The 13031-nt window shown below is 34.6% G+C and overlaps 1 long non-coding RNA gene across 6 annotated transcripts in view; it reads left to right on the forward strand.

Annotated features, from left to right (window-relative positions):
• Window positions 1-13031, forward strand: part of LOC143662626 (uncharacterized) — a 413209-nt gene that overhangs the window by 247777 nt on the left and 152401 nt on the right. The window contains exon 4 of one of the 6 annotated variants that reach the window (XR_013165487.1): window positions 7168-7290. The exons of 4 other annotated variants lie outside the window; for them this stretch is intronic. This is a non-coding gene — a long non-coding RNA (uncharacterized LOC143662626). Of the gene's footprint in view, window positions 1-6820; window positions 6865-7167; window positions 7291-13031 lie in introns of those variants that run through there. One more of the 6 variants, XR_013165490.1, reaches the window with a different exon arrangement.

Raw genomic sequence — 13031 nt, forward strand, 5'->3', positions numbered from 1 at the left:
TTTCAAGGAACAGACATCTTTCTATTTTCTAAATTTAATGTATCTTTTATTTTCTTTTGTGGTTTTATCATCTATAAATCTTTGTCTAACTTAAAATCTTAAAGATTTTCTCCTCTGTGTTCTTATAAACATTTTTAAAATTTCCATTTAATTCACATTCCATTTCTACTTATTTTTTGTGTGCAGTATGAGGTAAAAGTCATATTTTAAACATCAAAACAAGTTTTTCCAACACCATATGCTAAAAAAGAGTATCATTTTCTGATTGAATTATCTTGGCATCTTTTAAGAAATTCAATTGGCCATATATGTGTGGTCTATTTCTGGACTGGACTGTTCTTACAACATCACCACACTCTGAAATATCTGTAATTTCATGGTCTGTAGTTTCAGAGAAGAGGTCTTGTGTGAGTTTTGTAAAATGTATTCCTAAAGTTTTTATTTTTGATTTGTTTAATTGTTTTTGGTGCCATCATAAGTGAGAAATTTTACAATTTTTTTCAAGTTTTCTAATGATGAAATAAGAATACAGTTGATCTGAACATACCAGCCTTGTATCATATGGATTTTCTAAATTCACTTATTAACTTTAGTAAATTTTTATAGATTTATTAAAATATTTTGTGTGAATAATAATGTCACCCACATCTTTTTTCCACTCTCCTTTATTTTTTTAAATTGTGTTTTTTGCATTATTGCAATTGCTAGGTCCTCTCATGCAATGTTGAATAGAAATGGTAAGTGTGGAAATCCTTACTTTGTTTCAGAAAAGTGTTCGGTAATTCACCATTAAGTATTACATTGGCTATAACTTTTTGTTTGTTTTGTGTTTTATTTTGGTTTTTGTAGATGCCCTGCATCAATTTGCTGAGAACTTTTTTAATGAACGGCTACTGTTTTAGTTTGTTAAATGATGCCAGAATGCAATATACCAGAAATGGAATGGCTTTTCGAAAAGGGATTTCATTAAGTTACAAGTTTGCAGTTCTAAGGCCATAAAAATGTCCAAACTGAGGCACCCAGAGAAAGACTCCTTGGCTCAAGAAAGGCTGATGTCTGTCACATGGAAAGGCACATAGTGTGCATCTGCTAGTCCTTGTTCACAGTTCTGTTGCTTCCATCTTCTGATGCCAGTGGTTTCCTTTCTAAATGTCTGTGGGCCTTTACTTAGCTCCTCTGGGACACTGGCTTGTTTAGCATCTCATGGTAAGGCACATGCAATGTCTGCTGGGTTCTGCATCTCCGAACATTCGTATCTAGGCATCTGCTCTCTGTGTTGACCTCTCCAGATGTCTGCATCTCTGTCAGCTCTGAAGCAACTGTTCTCCAATCATCTCCAAATATCTGTGTCTCTGAAGCAACTGTGCTTTCTCCAAAATTTCCTTTTAAAGAACTTCAGTAAATTAATCAAGACCTACCTTGAATGGGTGGAATCCATCTAATCAAAAGGTCACACCCACATTAAATGTGTCACATTTCCAAGGAAACAATCCAGTCAAAGTTTCTGCCCCACAACGTTGAATCAGGATTAAAAAAAAACATAGCTGTCCACACAAATTGAATCAGGAAAAAGGACATGGCTTTTCTGGGGTACATAACAGCTACAAACCAGCACAGGTACTAAATTTCATTGTTTGTTTTCTATTTCTACTGAAATTACCATATTTTTCCCTTTCTCCTATTAACATAGTGAATCACACTGAATGATTTTGAAAGTTAACACTACTTTTCATTCCTGATTAAGATATATTATCCTTTTGATCTATTTTGGATTCAGCTTCCTTAAATACTATTAAACATATTTGTATCTTTGTTTTTTAGTAATACTGATTTTTAAAAATATATATTTGTTAGATTTTACATCAGCGTTATATTGACCACATAAAACAAGTTGGAATTATTTTCTTTTTCTGAAGGACATTGTGTATAACTGGTATTATTTCTTCTTGAAATATTTGATATAATTCTCTGGCAAAATTATCTGGGCCTGGAAATTATTTAATAAGAAGGCTTTGATAATTAATTTATATACTTTAATAAATGCATGGCTTTTTAGATTTATGTCTTACTTTATCTTGATTCTGTAAAGTGTATTTTTAAAGAAAATTGCCCATTTTCTCTATGTTGAAATTAATGTCTTCATCAGTAGGAGGCACTTTATTTTATTCCTGATATTGATGATTTATGTTCTCTCTTTTTTTACTCACATTTAGAGTTGCTAGAGTTTAAGTAGTTCATTGCTTTGATAATCTTCTCTTTTGGAAATCTGTTCTCAGTTTCACTGATTTAAGCTCTTATCTTCATTTTCTTCTTTTTTATTTTCCTCGGATTTATTTGGTTCTTCTTCCTCTAGTTTTTGGAGTTGGAATGATAAGTAATTGATTTTAGACCTTTCTTTGTATCTATAAATATTTAAAGCTGCATGTTTTCTCTAAATACTGATTTAAATTTGTGGAGATTCACAAATGTATGCATATTTTATTTCATTTGAAATATGTTCTAATTCCTTTGTGATTTCTTCTTTGACTCATTTCTTAAAATAATTTTTTGCTTAATTTTTCAAATATTGGAGTTTTCTTATATTTCATAATATAATTGAATTCTCAGTTAATTCCATTGTGATTGGAAAAATATCCTCTGTGTTATCAACATTTTGTGAGGCACAATTAATAAGGTGCTTAATAATCATATTTAACCAGTCTATATATTTATTGGTATTTATTTAGCTGTTCTTTCAGTTGCTGAGAGAGAGGTGTCAAAATGTCCTTCTCTGATTGGGAAATTTTAAGATTCTACTTTCTGTCAATTTTTGCTTCATGTATGTTTTAACTCTTATTGTACATATGCCTATTGTGCATTGTTCATTTATCAATTAGAAAGGTATCTATGTCTGGCAAAATTTTACTTGGAATCCATTATGTCTGATTTGGTGTAGGCACTCCAACTGTTTTTATAGTCTGCTTCCTGTTTGTATGCATGTACATTTTTTCATCATTTACTTATGTTTAAAGTATTTGTCTAATAGAGTGCATACAATTATGTCTTACTATCATATCCATTCTTATAATCTGTTTTCTTAATAGACGTGATCAGTACATGAATGTTTAATGCAAGTAATCACAGGGATGGCTTTAGGTCTACCATTTTATTACCTGTTTTTGATAATCTGTTTTGCCCTCCCTTCTCCGTTAACTGCCTTCATTTTTTATTTTATTTTTTTTAGAATTCTGTTGTATGTACTTATTTCTGAGCCATGTCTCTTTGCACTGTTTTAGTTTCCTGGAGTTACTAACAAAGTTCCATAGACAGGGTAGCTTAAAGCAGCCAGAACTTAGTGTCTCACAATTCTGGCAACTGGAAATCTTGAATCAAAGTGTTGGCAGTGCTATGCTTTCTCTGAGATCTGTAGTGTTCTGATAGTGGTTGGCAATCCATGATGTTCCTTGTATAACTCCATTTCTGCCTCTGTCACATGGCACTCCCTCTCTGCCTGTCTCCTACTGATTGTGTCCAAGTTTTCTCTCCTTTTAAGAATCCACCCCATCCAGTTTGGCCACACATAACTAATAACATCTTCAAAGATCATAATTCCAAATGGGATCACATTCATGGGATGGAGGTTAGGACTTAGACATATCTTTTTTTGGTAGAAGTTTAATCCTGTAACAATACTTTACTCACCCAAGCCAAGTTCTTTCTCAGGGATAAACTGCCCTCTAAAATCTCCCCAAATGTTTTCATTCTCTAGAGACATCAAGTAGTTATTTTTTGTATCTTCTACAGAGTTTAAGGTGCTATATGCAGGAAAATTAATTGATTTGAAGCTTACCCTTCCCTATTGGATATGAAATCCCTAGTAATGACATCTTATGAGAAAAAAGAAAAAAAAAAACTTTTAAGGATTAGCCACTTACAAATCCTTATTGAAAATAACTGACCATGTTTGAAGTTCAAGAAGAACAACAATTACTCCAAATGAGAAAATGGTATGCTGTAACAATGCTCAACAACTAAATTGCTAATGATAAAGGTGAGTCTATACTAACACTGACAATAACAATGATGATGATGATGGATATGGTATGATAAAACATCACTAAAATACATGACATATGTAACACGCAATTTGGAAGAGGGGTTGGTATCACTTTAGAAATGGTTTTAACTCCAAGAAACAGAAACCTGATTAATGGTGGCTGAAACCAATAGCTGCTTAGAGAGCACACATTTAACTTTTACTTTTTTATGGTGAAGACAACAAAGAAGAAGGATCATAAGGAATATATTTTGGGCCACTCAATCATAGGCCTTATTTTGATAAGCTAGACTTTAAGTGTATGGTAGCTCTCAACTTCCTTAAGAATACATTCTACAAACTCAAGTGCAACCATTAAAATAAGAGAACTGGGATATAAAAGTATATATTACTGGAAGGTAAAAATGGAACAGAAAATACATGCTAAATTCAACAGAAGGCACAAAAGGAGTAAAGAATGGAACTAAGAGGACACAAAATAAATTGGTTTGAACAACTCCTAAAAACATCAATAAATATAGTAAATATGAAGAGTTGCTCAGGAAAAATAGTGAATCTCAGATTAGATAATAAAAAAATACTGTTTACAAACCGGGAGCATAATTTATCAGGAGGACTAAAAGTAAAGGGATAGAGTATGTAATATCCGGTACAGTACTAACCGATAAAAGCTGATTATATATGTGAATATCAGATGTACTATATTTCAAGGTAAAATATCAGGAATAATTAGGGTCATCATTTAAAGGTAAGAGGAATGACTCACTAGGAAAATTTAACAATTTTGAACATGTATGTAACTAAAAGCATAGGACGAAGTACACAAAGTACAACTGACAAGATTGCAAAAAAATTTAATCCCATTATTCCATTCTCTAACATTATTATCATTATTATGGTTATCAGTAAAAAGCCTCTTAAATATTGTTAACACGTTACTATATTTGCATCTGTAGGATTCTCTCACTCTGAAGAAACAAAGAGAAATGGAGGAAGTCATTTATTTTCACAAATTGATAATAGTCTAAAGTCAATACTACAAAAATCACATGGCACTACCATGGGTCCCTTAGCTAATGAGACACATTGAGAAAAATTGATGGAGCCACAGTGCCTTTTATCTTTTCCTTTCCTATTGTTTCCTTTTCAAAGAGTTCATTGACAAAAGCAAAAGAGAAGGAGAAAAGTAAAGTGAAAACAGGTTGCTGTGTGAAGCAGCTCTCACAGATCTTCCTTTCAGATTATACCAGGGCAGACCTAACACAAACTTGTAATAACACATGTTTCTAATTCACAAGCCTTAAGAATTTCCTTATATTTCTGCAATATTAAAATTTTCATTTCTACCTACTCTTTCATGCATAAAATGTGTTCTTTCAAGGACAAAATTTTTCAATCAAATATTTTCAGCATTGATCAGGATTCATGTTAACTCAGGAAAATAAATCTGTAGTTTTAATTTCCACTAAGATAGAAATGATTGTTATAAAACCTAAAAGCAGGTCTTTGGCTTTCAGTTTTTGCAGTACCCTGTACTTCCAGGACAATGTTCATGGGAATGTGTTAGAAACAAGAAAAAGTAAAAAGCAAATTTAATCAAATGAGAAAAAGTGTAAAAGTTGTTAAATTCTTAGAACAACAAAGCAAATAGGGATGCATTGCCAGTTTAAGCTAGGCTATTCTTGTTTCCAGAGATTTTACTAGATTACCTGGGACAATCAATATAAATACCTACCTTTGTACAGAGAAGGTAAACTGGGGCAATTTCACTTCTTGGATATATGGAGACATCCCACATTAGAAGTTTTTGTTATCTGTCTGCTCAACCCTTGTATTTTTCCCAACAGAAGCTAATACTACTGCCTTTATCCCCCTTTGGTTGCTAAAGTGATACACTAGGTAGGGCTTCAGACCCTAATCTACAAAATCAGAATAATTTCCTTTATTATGAGTAGAACTAATATCATGAAATGTTTACTACTGGAGAGGACATAATTCAGTGATTCACTGTGTTTCATGACTTAGTTGTCGGACATTAAAATAGCATCAATGTCAAAGACTTTGGTTTCCAAAAGTTCCCAGGTGTTCTAGTTTGCTAGCTGCCGGAATGCAACACACCAGAGACGGATTGGCTTTTAATAAAAGGGAATTTATTTTGTTGGTTCTTCAGAGGAAAGGCAGCTAACTTTCCACTGAGGTTCTTTCTTACGTGGAAAGCACAAGATGGTCTCTGCTGGTCTTCTCTCCAGGCCCCTGGGTTCCAACAACTTTCCCCGGGGTGACTTCTTTCTGCATCTCCAAAGGCCTGGGCTGAGCTGCTAGTGCTGAGATGAGGAATGCTGAGCTGCTTAGCAGTGCTACATTGCAATCTCCCGTTTAAGCACCAGCCAATTAAGTCAAACGTCACTCATTGCAGCAGACACGCCTCCTAGCTGACTGCAGATGTAATTGGCAACAGATGAGGTTCATGCACCATTGGCTTATGTCCGCAGCAACAAGACTAGGTATGCTCACCTGGCCAAGTTGACAACTGAATTTAACTAACACACCAGGGGAAGGAAAGCAATAAGTAAAAAAAAAGAGAGAGAGAGAGGGAGGGAGAGGGAAAGAAGAATTTGATATATACAGAGAATATGAGACCATGGATACAATTAAGCCCATTTTGCTTAACTTAAACAGTACTGTGAGTTACCAAAACAGTGTGATCATTTTTATTTGTATTCTAGTCATCTCATTGCAGTGATGGTATGTGCTTAACCATAGCTCAATGTCTCTTCTCCATAGCACTTGGCTGGTCTTCACACAATCTTTTTTATTTTGTGCTTGAGACTCTCTGAAGGACTCAAGATTCCTTTCCCTGTCAGGGAAAAGGTATGATATTGTAACTGATCATGTTTAAAGCTATAGCATTTTCAATGTGTGCTTGACTTAAAAAATCAAGCATAGTTGTACTTTTGTCTTTTGCTTCTACTGGGCCAGAAAGGTTTTGGAATGCTCTTTGCACCAAAGGCCTTTTAACTTCCTCCTGAAACCCCCCCACTACTAACCCACACTCTAAACAAATGCCTTTTGTTTATATTTTAATATTTTCTCATTTCTTCTCAAGTGGCCTCTGTTTCCCTGTCCTCTAGGTATCACAAGTGCACAGTGATTCCACCTGGCTCTTGGGTTCTCTTTTGATTCCTGGTTGGGTAAGACCTACTAGTTAGTTATTTGAATAAATTGAAGCAGATCTTTCTTTAGGTCTGCATAATTTTTAGGGATGTCATATTATCTGAGTTTGTTACACTGTGGGCCTCTAGGGAACAGCCAAACTCATTATCATCTGCATAGGGGTTTGAGTTCATTGGCTCATAGGCTTACATTTTTAAAGTTTATTTACATTTTGGCATTTTAGGGTACTCTTATTCCCTGAAATAAATATAAAATTAAAAATAATGACTGTCATGTAATATTAAGATAGAACTTTATGGCTTATCCATTATTTACAATATTTGCCTTCTTTCTTCTTTCATGAAAGTTGATAATGAACAGGTAGTTGAATGTCATCAAGAAGAATGTGTTCAGATTCGTAGCTTAATGGCAGGATTGTTTTAGACTGATTTGCAAATAAAAGCAAACAGTCTAAATTCTATAAACAAACTATCTCTCAATTTAGATATACAGATGATTAGATAGCTAGACAGACAGACAGAGATAACAGACAGACATATAGATATGGAAGAAAGAAGAAAGTACACTTGTGTTGTTTGGCATAAAGTTTAGGAAAAGATTATGAGTGCCTATAGGCAAACAAGATGTTTCTCTCGTTTCCCACATGCACCATCAGTACCAATTTTATTACACCCAGTTAGCTTACACATTTCAATATTTGCTTAAGCCCTGCTTACATTTTATTTTTGGTCTCCTGGCTTAGAATATTCTACTGGACAATTTCACACTAAAAGATAACACAGATAAGGTTCCATTAAAGCAACAATATTGTGTGGTAGACTCATGTATCAAAGGCCAAAGTTAAAATAATTAATGGAATAGAAAGTCCACTAACACAGCAGTTTCCAAATTGTACGGAAGTTGTTATGCAGAAAAATGAGGGATTTTTATAGGGAGATAAATATGGGAAGCTCTAGCTTAAACAAAGAAAAACTGATGAACTGATTTTTTTTTTTTAATTTATAGTACTGCTCATAATCTAAACTATATTAAAACATAGTTTGGGTCATCAAAGTATTTATGGGGATGTATATGTTCATGGAATGGAATCTTATGTATGTGTGTTTGTGTGTGTGTTCACACATTTATGTGTGTGTGTGTGAGTGTACTTATATATGTGCACAGAGGTTTGTGGGTATGTGTGCTTGTGTGAGCATACATGCATGAGTGTGCATGAATTCATGCTTTGTGCGTGCTTGTAACCACATGTGGGCTGAGGTGTGTGTGTGTATGGCATCTCTTGGAATGGCTGTTTTTTGAGCTATTTTTTAATATCCCTATATATTTCACTACTTCAATAAATGACAGCACTCACATGCTCATCTCTGCCATCTTCTCAAATTTCAACAAGAAATGTGAAACACTAACAATTTCTGTAAACATAATAGATATGAGAAGAGAACAGAGTTTACCACTACAACAGGCATCACTGTTGAGTGTTTCCTGCAGGGTCTCATTGTTTGGACTTCCGGTGCTGAAGGTACAGATACCTAAGATCTACTTCCATACATTCTAACTCAGTAAGATTGAAGGGCTTCAGATATCAGGTTTGTTTTTTGTTTTGGTTTTTTGTGTGTGTGTGTGTTCAATTGTTTCTTTTAACAAGCTCCTTACTTGATTCTAATACACACTTCAAATTGGAGATACACATATCTGGACTATTCTTTCCTACCAAAATATTCAGTCCTGCTCTGTAATAAAATAACAAGGACTTTACCCCCATTTGCCTTTATCTACATATGTGCCCCATCCTCTGCTCCCCTAATTTTTCTCTCCCTGTTACATCTTTTGTACCTACCATGCTGCATGCCACTAGCAGGAATATATGTCTCAGTATCCTGTTACCATCATTAGTTTAGATTTTACAGCTGCCTAAGATGCTTGACAAAGAACTGCATTAGCTCTTGGTTGGTAAAACTCTCATTCTCATATGCAAAGGAAATGTACTAGGATTTAATGACCACAGTAAGAAAATTTCTAGTAGCTGAAACAGAAGAGGGTTACATATGCTCAAGAAGGCAGATTTTCATCAGAGATGTAATTGAAAACTGTAAGTATTTAACAAAACAGTACCTGTTTTATTCAGCTTTCAGATACTGTGTTATAGTGCATAAATCTAATGAAATATAGCCCTTAGGTTAGACGAGGCGCTCCCTTCAAATATATGAATATTAACTAGCCCATGACATTGGCGGTTTCATTAACTAGCCCCAACTAGTTATCTCAGCTGCTGCATATACAGGCTAGCTTTCCTTAGGGACCAACCCACCTGGGGTAATAAATTGAAAAATGATGTCAGGAGAATTGCAGATTGCTTTCAAAGCAGAGAATTATGCTGGGAGAACATTAATGCTGTTGACAAAGATGTCTCACTGGTATTCTGCTTTCTATCATCAACAATTCCCACATGGGGACAACAAAGAGAATGGTCCCATCTGAGTCTCACTTTCTCTCCTTCCTTTTGTATTTGTGGCTCTCTTTGTCTTTTCTCCTTTTGTTTTTTCTCCTCTATTTTATAATAAAGAAGAGAAATGGAACAGCACAGAAAAGTATCCTCTAAAACACAAGCTTATGAAACACTAGAAGCTTAACAGGATATATTTTCAACTCTCTACTTATTGGGAGAGCTTTTGTCACATATGGATTCATCATTTTTACCTGAATTAAGTTTTATTCTAGAAAGTAGCACTACATCTTACTTTTCCCATCTTACATCCCCTGTCAGTCAGCTTTCTACTTGGAAATTATATTGCATTGTGTAAATAATTATGTTTGAAGATTTAAATAATTGGGTTGAGATAATTTTCAAACCAATAAGTTAATTCACTGTCAAGGTTACTGTTCTTAAAACCAATGGTCAGTACTCAATTTTCATCTCATTTTACCTGCCTTCAGCATTTGAAACATTTTTTACTCTTGATACACTTTTTGCATTTTGTTTCCTGGGATCCCACATGCTCCCTGTGGCTTCTCCCTCTCCATCTCTTTTACTGTTTTTTCCTAATATACCTAAGATCTAAATAGTAAAGTTCCCCAGGGTTTAGTCGTTGGGCCTCTTCTTTTCTTGTTATACTTACTCTCTTGGAGATTTGTCTAGCCCCTTGACTTTAAACAACTGCTACATTCTGATGATTTTCAGATTATATTTCAAACCTAATCTCTCCTGTGAACTCCAAACATGTATATCCAAGTTCTCATTCCGAGCTCTACTTGAGGTCTAAAAGGCATTTCACATTTAGCAGTTACAAAACTGGACCTCTGTTCTGCCCTGCTAAATCTATTCCCCTTATGGTCTTCTCCATCTTAACTGATAGCAACTCCATCTTCCCACTTGCTCAGTCTAAAACCTCAAATGCATCCTTTTTCCTTTCTTTTACCTATATAACACAACCAATCATTCAGCAAATCCTGATGGTTTCAAATGTATCCAAAGTTCAGTTTCTCCTACCACTTCCCCTCTTCTAAAACCCATCACAAGGATTTCTTGCCATTGCACCTGAACTAGATTTCCTGTTACTGCCTTTGCCTCACTGAGTCTACTCTCAAAAATGCTCTGGTTGTAGAGTGATAGCATCAAAGCTAAAGTGAGATCTTGTTAATCCCTGTTCAAAATGCTTTAATAGCATCCCACCTTCCTGTGAATACTCTAATGCCTTAAAGGTTCTATAAGAGTTTGCTTCTCCTTACCTCTTTTACTACTACCACTGCACTAGTTTTCTGACTATTCTTAAAATAGGCTCAGGGCCTCTGTATTTGCTTTCCACACTGCCTGGATTTTCATCCACAGTTATACACATGGCTTGCCCCGTCATCTATTCAAATCTTTATTTAAATACCTTTCTCAATGATGACTCATGGGAATACCCTATTTAAAATTGCACTCTACCAAGCTCTCTAAACACCTTTGAAATTTTATTTTTCTCATAGCATGCATTACTATAAAACAAACATTGTGCTACCTATATTGTTTATCGACCTCCCCCCCTCCAGAATGCAAACAAACATCAGAAAGATACAGATTTTATGTGATATGTTCAATGCCATACTCCCTTCACTAAAAAAAGTGCCTGACACATGGTGAAGCTAATCGTTCTTTGCTGAATAAAGGAATGAACTATGTAAGGTAACTGGGAATAGTAGGGAGACTTAGGACTGTGTATTAGAACAGCAGGTTTTAGCCCCAGATCTGCCGCTTGTAAAGCATTTGCCCTCCAGTGATTCTCTGCTTTCCCATGAGTCTCTTAATCACACAGAGGTTCTGATTTGCAGACCATCCCCTATTATCTGAACCCAATTTGGGAATCACTGGACCAAGCTATAGAGCTACATTCTGACTGTCTTAGAATTTTCTATGTACGTGGAAGACTCATAAAAAGCCCATGCTATATGACATATAACCAAATCCTCTATTTGCCATGGTTGAATGGATCTTTCCTAAATTCTACAAGTATTTTTAAAGCTTTGAACAGTGACTCTGAAGCATGAGAAGTGTCTATTTTCCAAGATGTGTTCAAGTCTTTAGGTCAGCTTTTTTAACTTATGGGAATTTACAGATTTTGATTTAGTTTGGACTAGCAAGAGGAAAGAGGAATGCAAATGGTAAAGGCAATACAACAAACAGACATTCTCTACCAGTCTGTTCTTTATTCTGAAGAGATGAAAAAAGCTACAGATCCTTCAGATATCTCTTCTATCATTTCTGCACCAGTTGCTATATAGAGAGGACATTTAAAAACTTTTATTTTTCTTCTCTTTTTAATTGCTTGCAGTATTAGGAGTAATCGTTCTGATATGGAATAATATTTTTTCTGCAGAAACTACAATGTTTTGGAAAAGGGAAAAATATTTCCCAAAGCATTATATTAATGAATGTTTATGAGTTTCAGTTCTGGCAACTCAGAGCACTCCTGAGATACCTATTCTGAGACCTCAATTCAACAAGAAAGAATTTTTTTAGTTTTATAATAAACTAGGTTATTTCATACGTGATGCATGATGTGGAACTCTTCTTCAAGTGTCAACTACTTTTCTCAGTCTGAGCACCCATTCACAACAAAATAAGATTGAATAACAAACCACTACAGATTGAAGTTATAAGAGATTTTGAACCTATTTTGATTTCTTTTATATTATCACATCCCAATTAATGATGAGTACAACTAGACTGTTCTGGTCTAAGAAGGAGTAAATCCATTTCCATAAGCTTTTTATTGATTGGTCACAGAAATTTCTTCGTATGAGAACCTTAAATGAGGTCACCTGTTCAACCCCAAGAAACACTAGTGGCGAATGTAGCACAACTACAACTCTTTGCAATGCTATGTAAAGAAAGGTTTTCTAATAAAATCAACCTTAAAAATATTCACAATAGCTAGTGAAATTTTTGAAAGCTTTTACCACAATGAACTAAGTGACTTTTGAAACTGAGGAAAAGAAGAAAGAAGAAAAATTAGGTCTCTTCTTCTGTCATCTATTATTATTTTTTGTCTCTAGGAATTGACTACATCTCTGAACTCTTTGGAAACTATACAACTCCTAACCAGTAGATGAATCATTAAGCGATATATATGTGTTCATTACTCAGTAAGACGGATATTTTGTTTGGAAACAAATTCCATTGTTTTATGATAAAAAGAGGTCTTGTTTATATATATTATAGCCCTTGATTGTTGTCACCTCTACTTTCTGTCGCCCCAGGGATTGAGGCTACATGGAAGACAATGAGACCTTTAGTTCATTGTATTAAATATCACCTAAAGACAGACAGAGGAAGTTTCTGGTG

The sequence above is a fragment of the Tamandua tetradactyla genome, chromosome 18 (assembly GCF_023851605.1).
Source record: "Tamandua tetradactyla isolate mTamTet1 chromosome 18, mTamTet1.pri, whole genome shotgun sequence".
Taxonomy (NCBI): Eukaryota; Metazoa; Chordata; class Mammalia; order Pilosa; family Myrmecophagidae; genus Tamandua; species Tamandua tetradactyla.